The following is a 14,247-nucleotide window of genomic DNA, read 5'->3' on the forward strand; positions in this document are numbered from 1 at the left end:
TTGCTACCTATAATATATGTTAATTTTACTATGTTTATAAGGAGATATGTGTTACTTTTTAACATTTAATTCATAATAATCTAGTAATCTTTAACATTTTATTTTTATATCTTTATATCTAATTTGACATAAAATGCTACTACGTTACTGCATTAAAAAATCGATTTTTGGTAAAATTTATCTATGTTATTTTGTTATATGTTGATTGAGTAAGATTATCTGCGCGAAGCGCCAAATTTTTTGTTTTTTACATTTTTCGTCTTAATGGTAATCATGGACATGGGAATGGAGATCAAGTTTCACACTGAAATAACTTGCCACGCACCTCTGCCCCTTTAGTAAAAGTAAATTCAACCTATATGACGCATAAAGTCTGACCGCTTCAACCTTGATGCACCGGCTAGTCCTGTCCATAGAGCTAGGTAAAGTACAAACTGGGACCGGATAGGTTGACCCGGCTCGGAAATTCAAATGTACTTTGGCTGCCCTTGTTGCGGCATTTACCGGTTTACCGCCCTACTCTACTAGCTATCTCTAACCTTTGTCAAAAAATTATTTAACTTAAGGATCGAAGAAGAGCTTTTAATAACAGCTCTGAGCTATCAAAGCTCTCCTGCAGTAGTTTTGCATAAATTTAATATACTAATTAACTGTATTATTACTTATTTGATTTGATTTAATAATTTTCCATGCATGATCCTTGAAAAAATACTCCCCTTAGTGTAAGAATTAAGTTTAATTTATTTGGATAATCAGAATATCCGATATTATGGATAATTTTCTTTTGGAATAAATAGAGTAAACGATATTGTTCCAGGTTGGCGTTGATAGTACAGAGTGTTACTCCTTGTCTTTGAGACAGATATCGATATCAACGTAACGTTCCATGGGACATAAGATTGGGCCATTGATTCACTCTTTGAACTTTCGTTGATAATTATCATTATTTTTATTAGTTATTATTATTATTATTATTATTATTATTATTATTATTATTATTATTATTATTATTATTATTATTATTATTATTATTATTATTATTATAATAGACTTAAAAAACTTGTTCGTACTGCGGTCAGAAGGCAATATCTTTATATACATAAATTCTTATGATGGATTAAACGGTCAAAATGTTAGAGGTTAACATACTCAGGTTTATAAAGGGAAAAGAAAACTAGAGTTTGAGGCAATTGTTCGATTTTAATACATAAAAACTAAACAAAAAACTTACTTGTTTTAGTTAAACATTGCTTCTCCACTTTTCTGTTTTTACTTTTTGTTTTCACACCATATATCTTATCTAGGTACAGACTGGGTATAGATTTAGATTGCCTACTTAGTTTTAGTTAGTATTCCTTAAACAGGATACAAGGGGAAGCTTCTGTGCTGGTATCCTTCTGAACTAGGAAACTAGGATTCAGCTCCAGGTATCACTTAAACTTGAGAAACTAGGGTTCAGCTCTAGGTATCACTTAAACTTAAAAAACCTGGGTTCAGTTCTTTTGAACTAGGACACCAGGGTTCAGCTCCAGGTATCTCCTGAACTAGGAAACCAGGGTTCAGCTCTAGGTATCTCCTGAACTAGGAAACCAGGGTTAAGCTCTAGGTATCTCCTGAACTAGGAAACCAGGATTCAGCTCTAGGAATCTCCTGATATAGGAAACCAGGATTCAGCTCTATGTATCTCCTGAACTTGGAAACCAGGATTCAGCTCTAGGTATCTTCTTAAACTTGAGAAATCAGGGTTCAGCTGTAGATATCTCCTGAACTAGGACACAAGGGTTCAGCTCTAGGTATCTCCTGAACTAGGACACCAGGGTTCAGCTAAGTATCCTCGAAAGTAATAATTCAAATCTTATTTCTCAATTACGCTTTAGCTCTGAAAATAAAAAAATAATTAGTAATTTGTAATTACCGAATCTAACATAGTCAGGTTTATAAGATTTTGTCTATATCATTTATTTTTTTTACATTATTTACAAATGAAATTTATGAGCAGCTAATAAATGGAATTATATCAATTATGATTTTGATAATTAATATTTATTTACAGTATTTTTACAGTATATATGCAGTATATATACTGTATATACAGTATATATACAGTACATATTTATACAGTATTTAGTACAGTATTATATTTTTAGTTGAATACTGTAAAAATAAATTATGTCCATACAGTGGTTGGCGATTATATCAATACAATGAAGACGACTTTTTATTTTAAGTTTTAATTGTTAACAAGCTTTTATCGAATAACAAGTTTGCAAGTAATTAAAAAAGGAGTTTTTTTAATTGACAGCTTCTCTTTGTTTCCATGTTAAAGGGAGTGACCGGCTATGTAAGGTAGTTGAAGTGACTATGGAGTGTTGTGGACAAATTCTTTAGGATTCATTTGAGACATATTACACTTTGTAAAGATCTGTAAATCCTGAGTTTAAACGCAAATTCGACGTTCAAAACTCCTACTTTTGGATTAGATACGTTTTCAGAATTAGTTTTTTTTAATTATTAAATAACGACGACATAAAATGTAAAAAAAATTCTACAGTAAACAAATTAGTTGTTTAGGGACAGGTTAAGAAAATAGAAATTAATCTTATCATCGAAAATAAGTAATATTGTTCAATTATTTGTTTCTATTTTCTCGTTATTCTGGTTTCTGCGAATAAATTCAAAGAAAATAAGAAATTTAATATAACGATGAAGACGTAATAATTGATTCTAGCATTGATTTATTGATAAATGTCTTTTGAGAAATATGTTCCTAACCATCTAATTAGATTACTGTATAAATTTTACTTTATTTTTCGTCGTCATTATTTAATAATTAAAAAAACCGATTCTGAAAACGTATCCATCCCCAAAGTAGGAGTTTTGAACGTCGAATTTGCGCTCAAACTTAGTATTAACAGATCTTAAAAAAGTGTAATATGTCTCAAATGAATCCGAAAGAAGTTTTCCACAATACTGCATACTCAGTTTAACTACCTTACATAGCCGGTCACTCCCTTTAATGTTTATCCACGTTGTTTAAAAGCTTAAATCAAAATTGGAAGTTCTCTTCATAGTATTGATATATGCGACGACGACTGGAAATGTTGAAATATCTATATTTAGTGAAATAGAAAAAAGAGACTTCGGCGTTGATTTAATAGAGCCTCCATTTTAAGAGGTTCCTCTGTCAGATTAAAACTGGTACCCTCTGAACTTTTGTCTGAGCAAATGATAATAATATCCTAAATTTCTAAAATTAACATGTTCTAATGTTATACAGCAGAGACAACAAGTTTTTTCACAGAATTCAACGCTTTATAAGATCAGTTGTTCAGATAACGTGAATCATTAGTTCAGATAACGTGAATCAGTAGTTCAGATAACGTGAATCAGTAGTTCAGATAACGTGAATCTGGCAAGCAACTCTGAAAACGTAGGGTCGCTGAAATTAAGTTCACAGCAACTTTTATAAAGAAAAAAGATGAAAAAATGAAAAATGAAGAAAAAAATTTCTTGGAGATAAGTCGAGTCGCTTTGCGATACAATCAGATAACTCATGTTTTGTTTTGTTTTTCCGGACTCTGTCTCTCTTTTATTGCAAGGACGGATTGTTTACTCCGGAGTAGGGAGAGAGGAAACGGAGAACTGAGAAGTTAGAGAAACCTCAATTTTCTGTTTCCTGACGTATTTCCTCTCCGTCCCGTCCCAGGGGGGGGGGGGGGGGGTCAGGGCCGAAAGTGGGAGCTCAATGTATGATATCCTAAACTTTAAAAAGAAAAACTAAAGTTGTCTGAAAATGATCAATTTCTTACATGTTCATTCCGTCCGAGAATGTTAAACAAAGAGTCAACTATTGAAGAATTGGAAAAAACGATAAATATTTTCAATAAATAACATACAATCTATTCCATACAAAGATATATGGGTTCATGTATCTTTCTTGTTATTATCTAATAGATTTTAAAACTTAAAAGGCTTTAAAGAAATTGGATTGGATTGGTGCTAAGACACTAAATGAGAAAACAATTTTCTCATTTTCTTTGTTTGAAGTTTTAAACAATAGAATTTCCAAAAATGTACTCAACAAAAAAAACATTTGGGAGTAAAAGAAAATGTTTTTTGTCATTTCAAAAAGAACAAATTGTTGAAATCTAACTGCAAACAATTCCGTAAACCTTTTAGAAATTAATTATTTTATTTTGTTGCTGACATTTCTGCAAGCCTTTTGTGCATTTTACAAAAAACACATAAAAGGCAGTCGCAGATTTTACTGTTTTCATTTGAGGATTTTCAAAAAATGACTGTTCAAATAAATTATGCGTTTCTTAGGAAATAAATCTAGGGGGGTCAAATTTGCCCCCCCCCCCCNGGGGGGGGGGGGGGGTGCACAAACTGAACTGTAAATTCAAAACATTTGGCTTCTTAGATACTTTATAGGTACACATCATCGAGATATTAGTACACATACAGTCCAATTACCTTACAAGTACTACTTTATCTGTTCTTTAAACTAAAACTAGCAGAAAAAACAGCAAACTAATTTTTTTTTCTATTCTTCACTCTTCAGTTACAGATTTTAAAGGTGTGATAACTCTGAGCAACGCCCCCCCCCCCCACTGTATACGCCCTTCATGCTTTGTAGATTAAAAAAGCTTTAATACTAATATAACATTTTAACTTTTTAACAATGAATGAAAATTTTGGGTTTCCGTTGAATTATGAAAAAATAACATTTTATGAGATGAAATAGTTAAAATAGTTCAAATATTTGGATATTTAAAAATTCCATACAAAATATTATAAAAATATGCAAAGTTCGAAATTAGCTCTTCATGCAGTAATAGCCAGAAACTGAGAAACTTTTTAAATAATAAAATGATAGATAATAAAGCAGCTTGACAGCCATACTACAATAAATAATAATGATAAAATGTTGCGGGGAAAGTATAATGCGTTGAGACTGTATAGAATGCAAACTTATACTTGTATAGAGCTAGTTCAGATGCCTCAAGGTATATTAAGTAAATACTGGTATAGAGAGAAATGCAGAATTTACTACTTAGCCACACGCTCAACCCCCCTTTGGAATTCGATTCTAATTTGGATTTTCTTTGAGCTTAGAAATATTATTCGATGCAAAAATCTGCAGAATTTTGCCAATTACTTCTTTATAACAAAGTGTAGAAACAATTAAATTGCAGGTTTGGAATCTTCATGTACCTGGCTACAGATAGTTTAATTCCTTTTCGATATCCCGTGATGGTCATACCTTTCAGGGATAGATTTTATAAAGGGATCAAGCAATGATACTCAGATTTATAAATGCCCACATTTGATATCGAGCTCAAGCGTGGAAGATAAACAATATCCATACAAAAGTTCCGATTTTATCATTGAATAATATATATGCTAATAACTTTTATCAGTCGTCTTCTTTTTATACCCCTATTCTCTCNTTCATAGCCCATAGCAAACCATTTTACTCTCTAATTGCCCTTGCACTGCACACTACGCACTACTATCCGTGTAATAAATACAGTTAACCTGAACCTATATACATGATTAACACATGCATTGTGATTAGATTAGCTACTTTTATATTTATCCATGGTAATCCATTAAATACATACATTCAACTTAAACTACATGTGTGTGGATAGCTTAACTACGTTATATCTATCCTCGCTAATCTTATAAAACTTAAACTCACTGTATATATATATCCCCATAGAACTTGTAATTACGTCAACTCATGTTAACTTGTAACATAAGTTATCTAAAATAAATTAGTTAATATAGAGACTCCGGTTTGATTACAGTGTTGAGAGTAATTTTCTAAAATAAATTAGTTGATATAGAGACTCCCCTTTGATTACAGTGTTGAGATTAATTTTGTCGTTGCTGAAACATACGGGCTGAGATCGTTCCTTGAGATTTGGCAATGATCATTTACTACACGCTATCATAATTTTAAAAACAATACGAACTTTTACTGCAGTAACACATACTTGAATTAAAAGAAATGAGCACTTTCAAACTTCAAGAAACGACAATATCTTCCACATTATTGAAGGTTTAGAGAATAATGTTGTAAATCGGACATGCCATCTTTACATGGAGGGTCATTTAAAATTACACTTACAGTCCTTTTAAAATTCTTCCAAAACCAAACATTGTTGATTTTAAAAGACCGGAAATGCAGTTTACTCTCATTGTTTCTCTTTTTTATTCGATTTCTACATTACGAAACAAAACAAAAAAGTTTAATAAAAGTATTTTTATTATTGTTATAGTAGTTTTTTTTAAAGAACATTTGATAAGGTTAGCTTCAAATGCTGTCAAAACTGACGATATGCAGAGACATTTGACAGAAACAACACCAGCACTGTGAGATTCCTTCTAACTAAAGGTTATAATGCAAGGAAAGTTAATTGCAGTTGCGTATACTCTGCATACATCTTGAAACCAGTTCTCTCTGGACTGAATTTGTAAACAAGAATAGATTCATCAGTGTTCGTTTAGTATCCGATTTTTTATGTGAAAGATGGATCCCATGTCAGGCTTCGACATCCGTCTTGTGTTTACATTACCGCCCAGAGACAATACACTGCAGTACGAAAGATGTGTACGCTTCTGAAATAACTTTCCTTGCATTATAACCTTGTTCTAACTCCGCTTTAATTTTCACAAACATTACTCTTTAGATTGTCTTATTTCTAAAACACTTTTTTGAGGAACACGTCACAGTATCAAATTAAACAAAAATAACACTTTTTTAGAATGACTTCATCCATCTTCCTTCCTGTTAATTTCCTTCTATCTTCCTTCTCAAACTTTTATTATTTTTTTTCCAGCTTCATAATCTTTAAATTCAAGATTGAAATGTGAAGGATTTCTCTGGGAACTGATCTAACCCAGACCTGAGGAAAATATTCAACCTTTTTTATTAATATTGAAGCATTCATATTTTTAATAGTTTCACAAATAGATATCAAATATATTCATTTATGTTCATATGCAGTAAAAATCTGTTTTTACAGTTTATAATGTCAGGCTAAGAAAACTTAGCATATAGCCTTTTATATTCCAAAATTCATGAATTTAAGATCACCTTTATTTAAATTTGTAATTATGTTAAAAATATTGAAAGATAGAATTTTATTAATAAGATTTGAGAACAGCCGCTCTTTTTACATGAATACAGTATACACAAGTCAGATAAAATCTTTTAAATCTTTTCCTAAAATATGTTGTTTTATTTAATGTTACTGTTTACTGTTGGAAATTCGGAGAAATTAATTCCTCTGACTTGGCTTTTCCTTCTTTAAACTTTAGACTTTAAACACGGTAGACAAATTATAAATAATCTTTACAGATTAAAGGGACTGTATGCGTAATTTCAAGTGACCCTCTATGCAAAGAGGGGCAATACCCGATTCACACAGGTACCCTTGCCACCTTTGACTGTTCATCTTTCTGTTTAAACATATCAAACCCCTCTTGAATTCCTGTAAAATGCAACAGTACGCCGTGTACATTCTGAACTCAAACAGCTAATCTGTTACTTGTGTACAGCGTAACTCGAAAGTAGATTGACTTTTTTACATTAATGGCGTTTTCAAGCATTCAAAAGTAAATTTTTATTTTTCTGCCACTTTTGTATTTTCAAATATGAGAACAGTCCCTTTAAAGGGAGGTAAATATGCTGGCATTTTGTGCATTTTCAAATATGAGAACAGTCCCTTTAAAGGGAGGTAAATATGCTGGTATTTGGTGTATTTTCAAATATGAGAACACTCCCTTTAAAGCCTCGAATTTGCGTGGAAGTGTGGGAAGATTCTAACAGATTAAAAATATGTCATTTTGACAACTTCGTTAACTTGTACATAACCTACACACACGACTAAACATTTCTTCATTTTAGTTTATTTATCGGATCTGTCTCCTCCTCTGATATTTCTTCTTCTCCGATAATTCTTCCTATCTGATTTAGCTTCCCTCCGATATTTCTTCCCCTCCAATTATACTTCTCCTCCGATATTTTTATTTATCTAATATCTTCCTTCAATATTTCTTCTCTTCTGTTCTCTCCTCCGATATTTTGTTTATTCTATATTAGATTCTCTCTAATATGTCTTCACCTTCGATATTTCTGCTCCTCCAATATATCTTCTCCTCCGGTATTTCTTTTCCTCCTAGCTATATTACTTTTTCTCCAATCTCGCTTCTTCTATAGTCTACTTTTTCTTCAATCTGTCTTCTCCTCGGATCTCCCTTCTCCTCCAATCTCCTACTCCTTCAATCTCACTTCTCCTTCAATCTCTGTTCACCTCCAATATACCTTCTCCTCCAATATACCTTCTCCTTCAATATACCTTCTCCTCCAATCTCCCTTCTCCTCCCATCTCTTTTTTCCACCAATATACCATCTCCTCCAATATACCTTCTCCTTCAATCTCTGTTCTCCTCCAATATACCTTCTCCTCCAATCTGTCTGCCCCTACATCTTTTTTCTCCTTGGACACACCTATTCTCTATATACACTTTAATTTAAGTTGTAATTAAATTAAAAGTATGAAATAAGCTTGAGAGATTTAATAGCAAGATGGAGATTTAAAAACAAAATGGAGGTTTAAAAACAAAATGGAGATTTAAAAACAAGATGGAGATTTAAAAACAAGATGGAGATTTAAAAACAAGATGAAGATTTAAAAACAAGATGGAGATTTGAAAACAAGATAGAGATTTGAAAACAAGATGGAGATTTGAAAACAAGATTAAAAAAATATGGAGATTTTAAACCAAGAGTTAAAAACAGGATTTTAAACAAGATGAAGATTTGAAAACAAGATGAAGATTTGAAAAACGATGGAGATTTAAAAACAAGATGGAGATTTTAAAAAAAGATGGAGATTTAAAAACAAGATGGAGATTTGTAAAACAAGACGGAGATTTGAAAACAAGATGGAGATTTAAAAACAAGATGGAGATTTTAAAAAAAAGATGGAGATTTTTTGAAAAAAGATGGAGATTTGAATACAAAATGGTAATATAGATTATAGATATATTTAGGGGCGTATAAAGGAATTCTAGGAGGAGTGGGGGGAGGGGGGGCTCAGCACCCGTTGGCACCTGAAACCCATAAAAAACCTTAGATTTTAATGATCCAGGGGGGGGGGGTGAGCTCCAATCGCCCTCTTCTGAGTACGCATCTGATATATTTATACATTTTAAAATTTTTCGTGTTTATAATATTGTGATTTTTAATGATCTTATGACTTGTTATAAATGAATATATGACTACGCTTCTATTTTGGTTTCGGATGATTAAATTGACTAAGAATGATAAATTACAGAGAAGCGTGGAGAAATTTTAAAACTATATATTTCTATAAAATCCACACAAACATGATTTATGGAGAAAACAGTCCCAGACTCCAGAGAGAGAGAAATTAATGCTAAATATTCATAACTAGGCTTTCAGTTTTTCAACTTTTAATTGTGGCTTATCTGTACCATCTTCTCTTTGTACAGTATAAAAAAAAAATTTGTTTTAAATTTGCAGATTACAATATTTTTTTCGCGCAGTTGTAAAATTTTACAAAAACAAAATTAAATAATTTAAGATAATAATATTTTAAGATTACATATTTAAAGTCTGATTGGCCATAAACCTTCCCTGGGGCCACGTTGGGTCCCACACAAAATTTGCGCCTGACCAGTAAGCCGTTTTGACGTTTATTGGTTACAAACAAACAAACAGACAGGCAGGCAAGCTAAATTTATTTATATATAGATTAAAGGGACTGTAAGCGTAATTTCAGACGACCCTCCATGCAAAGATGGCAAAGCCTGATTTACAACGGTACCCTTAAAAGTGTTGTATGATCAAATATGAAATATATATCCATGTTTTTGTTTATTTAAACCGTTTATTTCCGATTGTAGTTTCTCTTCTAAAGTGGCTTGCGCATCTAGCTTCTAAGAAACAATGAAAAAAATTCTCAGAAATAAATTTTTTTAAATCCGATTAAGGTTTCCAGGATATCGTTATTAATCGGAAATTGCTATCTTTGCATGAAGGGTCTCTAAAAATAACGCTTTTTGTATCTTGAAGGGCATCTGTTAAGGGATGGGGACATGGGGCTCTGCCCCACTTTCTTCCTCAGGTTATTATTCACTCCTTTTAAACTTGAAAACCAATCACCCCCCCCCCCTCCTAAATAAATTTAGTTACGTTTATATATTTATAAAAAGTAGCTGAAGGGCCCGGCAATGCCCGTAGAACAAAAAAAAGTTTGAGAAATAAATTTTTTTTAAATAAAAAAATAAAACAAAATTTTAAGAAAAAAATATTTTCAAATTTTTTTAGCCTTTGACACCCACGAGTGTCTACAAAAAAGTTCAGCCCAATTGCTCCAGCCGTTCGGCAGGCAACAAATATGTATACGAATGTCTTGTAATATTATATAGATTTGATAAAATATGGCCGAACAAAAAATTGATAAGAAAGAATGTAGAAAACAGCAAGGATAAAAATTAAGAGTATAAACATTTTTATGACGACTAGTAATTTACAAACACGTACTATATCAGGGAAACCTGATGCCTTGTCTATATTCCCTCTAATAACTATTATTATCATTAATAACAAAAGATTAACATTTGACCTGTAACCTTATGTTTCAATAAATAGGGAGTATAATGTAAAAACTATCGTTATATAAACCTGGCTTGGATTGAACCCTTTGTAGAGAAGACAGAAATACAGTGCTTTTTCTGTAATTAAGATTGATTTGGAAGGACTGGCATTTTGCGACAAATATTTAGAAAAGTTGGAATAAATCTATATATTAAAGCTCTTCGCTCATATATATTTGTATGTATACATGCTAGCCTATAGCTGACCAAACGGCTGGACTGAATGGGCTGAAATTTTTTGCGGGAACCCTTGAGTACCCAGGGGTTAATATAGGCTAATAAAAAATTTTTTTCTTCAAAAATCAAAAAAAAGTTTCACGGGCAACGCCGGGCACTATATCTGGTATTTTATAAAAAATAAGAAAAGTATGAAGAATAGACAAGAGCTAGAAATTTATCACTAACAAACCAAAAAGTTTTGTGTACATCAATTTTGATATGATTTCATAATCTATCAAATCAAAATTTCAAACACAGATCGCCTCCCCCCCTTCATACACCCCGGCCCCTCATACATCATCTCCTTCCTCTTGATACCTGCCCGGTCCCCCCCCCCCCCCCTTTATGATTATTCTTGGAACGGGAATGGTTCCTATCATGAAAGAATGAAACGATCATGAAAAAATGGAACCCTGACGTTTAGTCATGCATTCGCATGCATTTCACAATTTTCTAAGTACACAGAATGCAATATACAAATATACGTTTGATAAATATCTATTTTTGATATTCGCGCATTTTATTTTACAAAAATAAGAGATTTTGGAATTTGTTTATTTATCAAACTAGGTTGGAATCTTTTGAATTTATTAATCCAAAAAACTGTAATCTAAATCAGTTTCAGGAAGCGTGTTCTTTTATCTCTATAAGGAACTATAAGGAAAAGAAATCTGAAAGAGGTCCCGTTATGAACCCCCCAGACCGCCGGCAGGGATGGGAAGCACCGTCCCACTCCTACTCTATAACACCATAACACTTTTAACCCATAGATAAATAAACAAACATAGATAGCTTATGTACGCAAAATCACCAAGAATTGTACAGTCCGCGAACTCATACTTCTAGGGGTCAAAGTGTACTTCAATGATAAGCGGGTTTGGTGTTTTAATGAATTTCATAATTATTAAAAATTTCATTTTGAGAATATCAAATTATTTCACAGAGCAGAATATCATATTGACGAGAATTGAAGAAGGACATGAGAAGGACTAAACTAACTTAAATTTCTTTTTACAGAACTCATGTATACCACAAGTACTCAATGACATAAGAACAGACAATGTTCACAACCGACCTAGTTAATTTATATAATAGGAATATCTTTAAAACATCTCTGTATATTTATATCTTTCAAGATAAAAAATGTGGTCTTATGGGCAATCTATCTTTATCTATGTTTTAACCAGAAAAACAAGGATACAATGAGATCAACTGATGCTCAAAGTTGAAAACTTTTAAATATACAGATCTGATTTAAATAATTTCGATTTTGATTAATTTCGTTGATTTAATATTTGATCTCATCTAACAAAACGTAGGGCGTACGCAGGAATTTGTCAGGGGGTTTAATTTCCTTCTTTCAAGGGACTCAATTCCCGTTAGGGCCTGAAAACCCCGTAGAAACCGTAGAGTTTACTGACAAAAGGGGAGGCTCAACCCCCATAGCCCCCCCCCCATGTACGCTTCTGAACAAAGCCTATAAAATGATCATTCTCCGCTAAGAAGATATTAATGCATCTAAAATGTTATATGAACCTTTCATGAAACACAGTGGCGTTGTTAGCATTTCGCGTCTTGTTCTTAATTATAACATTATCAATTATGATAATAGCGTCAAATAGCAAATATCTAGTTTAGTTTAGACCTATATATGGGCATGTTTTGACATACAGCTGCAGAAAGTAGGTTTGATTTTATTCTATCCGGATGTTGCATTTTTCAGACGTATTCATTGCAACATTTACAACACTACTAAAAATCAAAATGTCGATAAATTTCCCCGGACAAAAAATTTTCAAATACAAAGACATAAGTTTTTTAGAACCATTTGAAACAATTTTAGAACCATTTGAAACCATTTTAAGGAACTGTCAGCGTAATTGACCCTCCAAAGTTTCACAATGGATCCCTTGAAACCTCTATTTGATGAAAAATGTGAAAGATGTTGTCGTTTTTTTAGGTTTAAAAGTGTTCAATTGTTTTTTTGAAAATTCCTATATATTTTCATGCTTGGTCAGACAAAGCTTTTAAGTGATTATTGCATTGCCTCTAATGACAAAATTTGTACAATTTGTCTAAACAATGAGTTATGTTCAGGAAATCACCCTAAAATTAAGTTCTCAAATTTTAACAAAATTTTCCTTATCTCGAAATACTTCTATATTTTGGAAAAAATGTAATTTTTGATCTAACACGAGTTCAGGGAGGAGAAGGTGGAGAAAATATTCACAAAATCTATAAACTAGTGACCTTCGGCGATTTAGATATTGAATTAGTATCCGGCATTCATTATTCTTAAAAAATTATTCTAATTTTTACTCCTTAACTCTATTTTTCTGTTTTAGGCCTTTTTTAAAATACAAAAAACCTAAATTTTGGAGAAAAAATATCAAACCCATATTCTAAATAGTTTTAAAACTTAAAACTTAAAAAGTCTAAATTATTATACTTTTCCTATGTAAAATTGAAAAAAATGCGTTTTTTCATTTGTTCAAAGTATATAAGATATATTTTGTTAGATTAAAAACTTACTTTGATTAAATATGTACGACGGTTCACATGTATTTCACAATTGTAAGTCACCCTTTGGTTCAAACTTGATATTTCAGTGGATCCAGCGCTCCGAGATGTTATCTCCTTGGCAGTCAGATCCTGACTGATTCCAACTCTACTAGTGGTGCGCTCCCCCCCCCCCTCCTGCACATAGCATCCTTATAAAACTATTCTAAATAATTTGCGAAAATTATTAAAACATGCATGATCAATGATCATTTAAAAGATTTGAGAATCGATTTCTTCCAAAAAAAATGAAATACTGATAATACTAATGGTACATATATAATCATAATATTAATAATAATAATAATAATATTAATAAGTAAAATAAATATCTTAAGATATAAAAGGATAAAATAATAATAATAATAATAATAATAAACATAATACTTTTTATGAATAATTTTCTCTTTAGCCCAAAATTGATTTCAAAACGTGAAATCTAATGACACAAAAAATGATATATATTTTCTTTATCTAGATATTTTCTTTATCTGGTTTATAAAATAATTGTAATCTGTTTACTCGTTTCAATCTATATTTTCTAATCCTTACATCTTTACAACCTGATGTTTAAACAGTTTTGAAGTTTAAATCTATGATTTCTGCTAGATCTAATGAACAAAGTTTAAAATATCATCATCAATTAGGTTTAAACCATCAGGTAACCAAGATAACTCAATCTAAAATTAGTTTGTCTATGAAAGTAAAAGTTAAAAAGAGGTAAGTGAGAAAAAGAATTTGGAAAAATGAACATATCTGTATGAAATACTT

The 14,247-nt window shown here is 31.6% G+C and overlaps 1 protein-coding gene across 1 annotated transcript in view; it reads right to left on the reverse strand.

The window, feature by feature from the left end:
- The window catches only part of LOC111715531 (tumor necrosis factor alpha-induced protein 8-like protein), a 26,282-nt gene extending 12,726 nt beyond the window's left edge, over positions 1–13,556 (reverse strand). Inside the window, exons 1-2 of the mRNA XM_023490870.1 lie at positions 13,450–13,556; positions 1,232–1,879 (exon numbers count right to left, since the gene is read on the reverse strand). The gene's annotated coding sequence lies outside the window, so the exon portion shown is untranslated. The remainder of the gene's footprint in view (positions 1–1,231; positions 1,880–13,449) is intronic.
- Between the last annotated feature and the right edge of the window lie 691 nt (positions 13,557–14,247).

The sequence above is a fragment of the Eurytemora carolleeae genome, unplaced genomic scaffold, assembly GCF_000591075.1.
Source record: "Eurytemora carolleeae unplaced genomic scaffold, Eaff_2.0 scaffold1797, whole genome shotgun sequence".
Lineage (NCBI taxonomy): Eukaryota > Metazoa > Arthropoda > Copepoda > Calanoida > Temoridae > Eurytemora > Eurytemora carolleeae.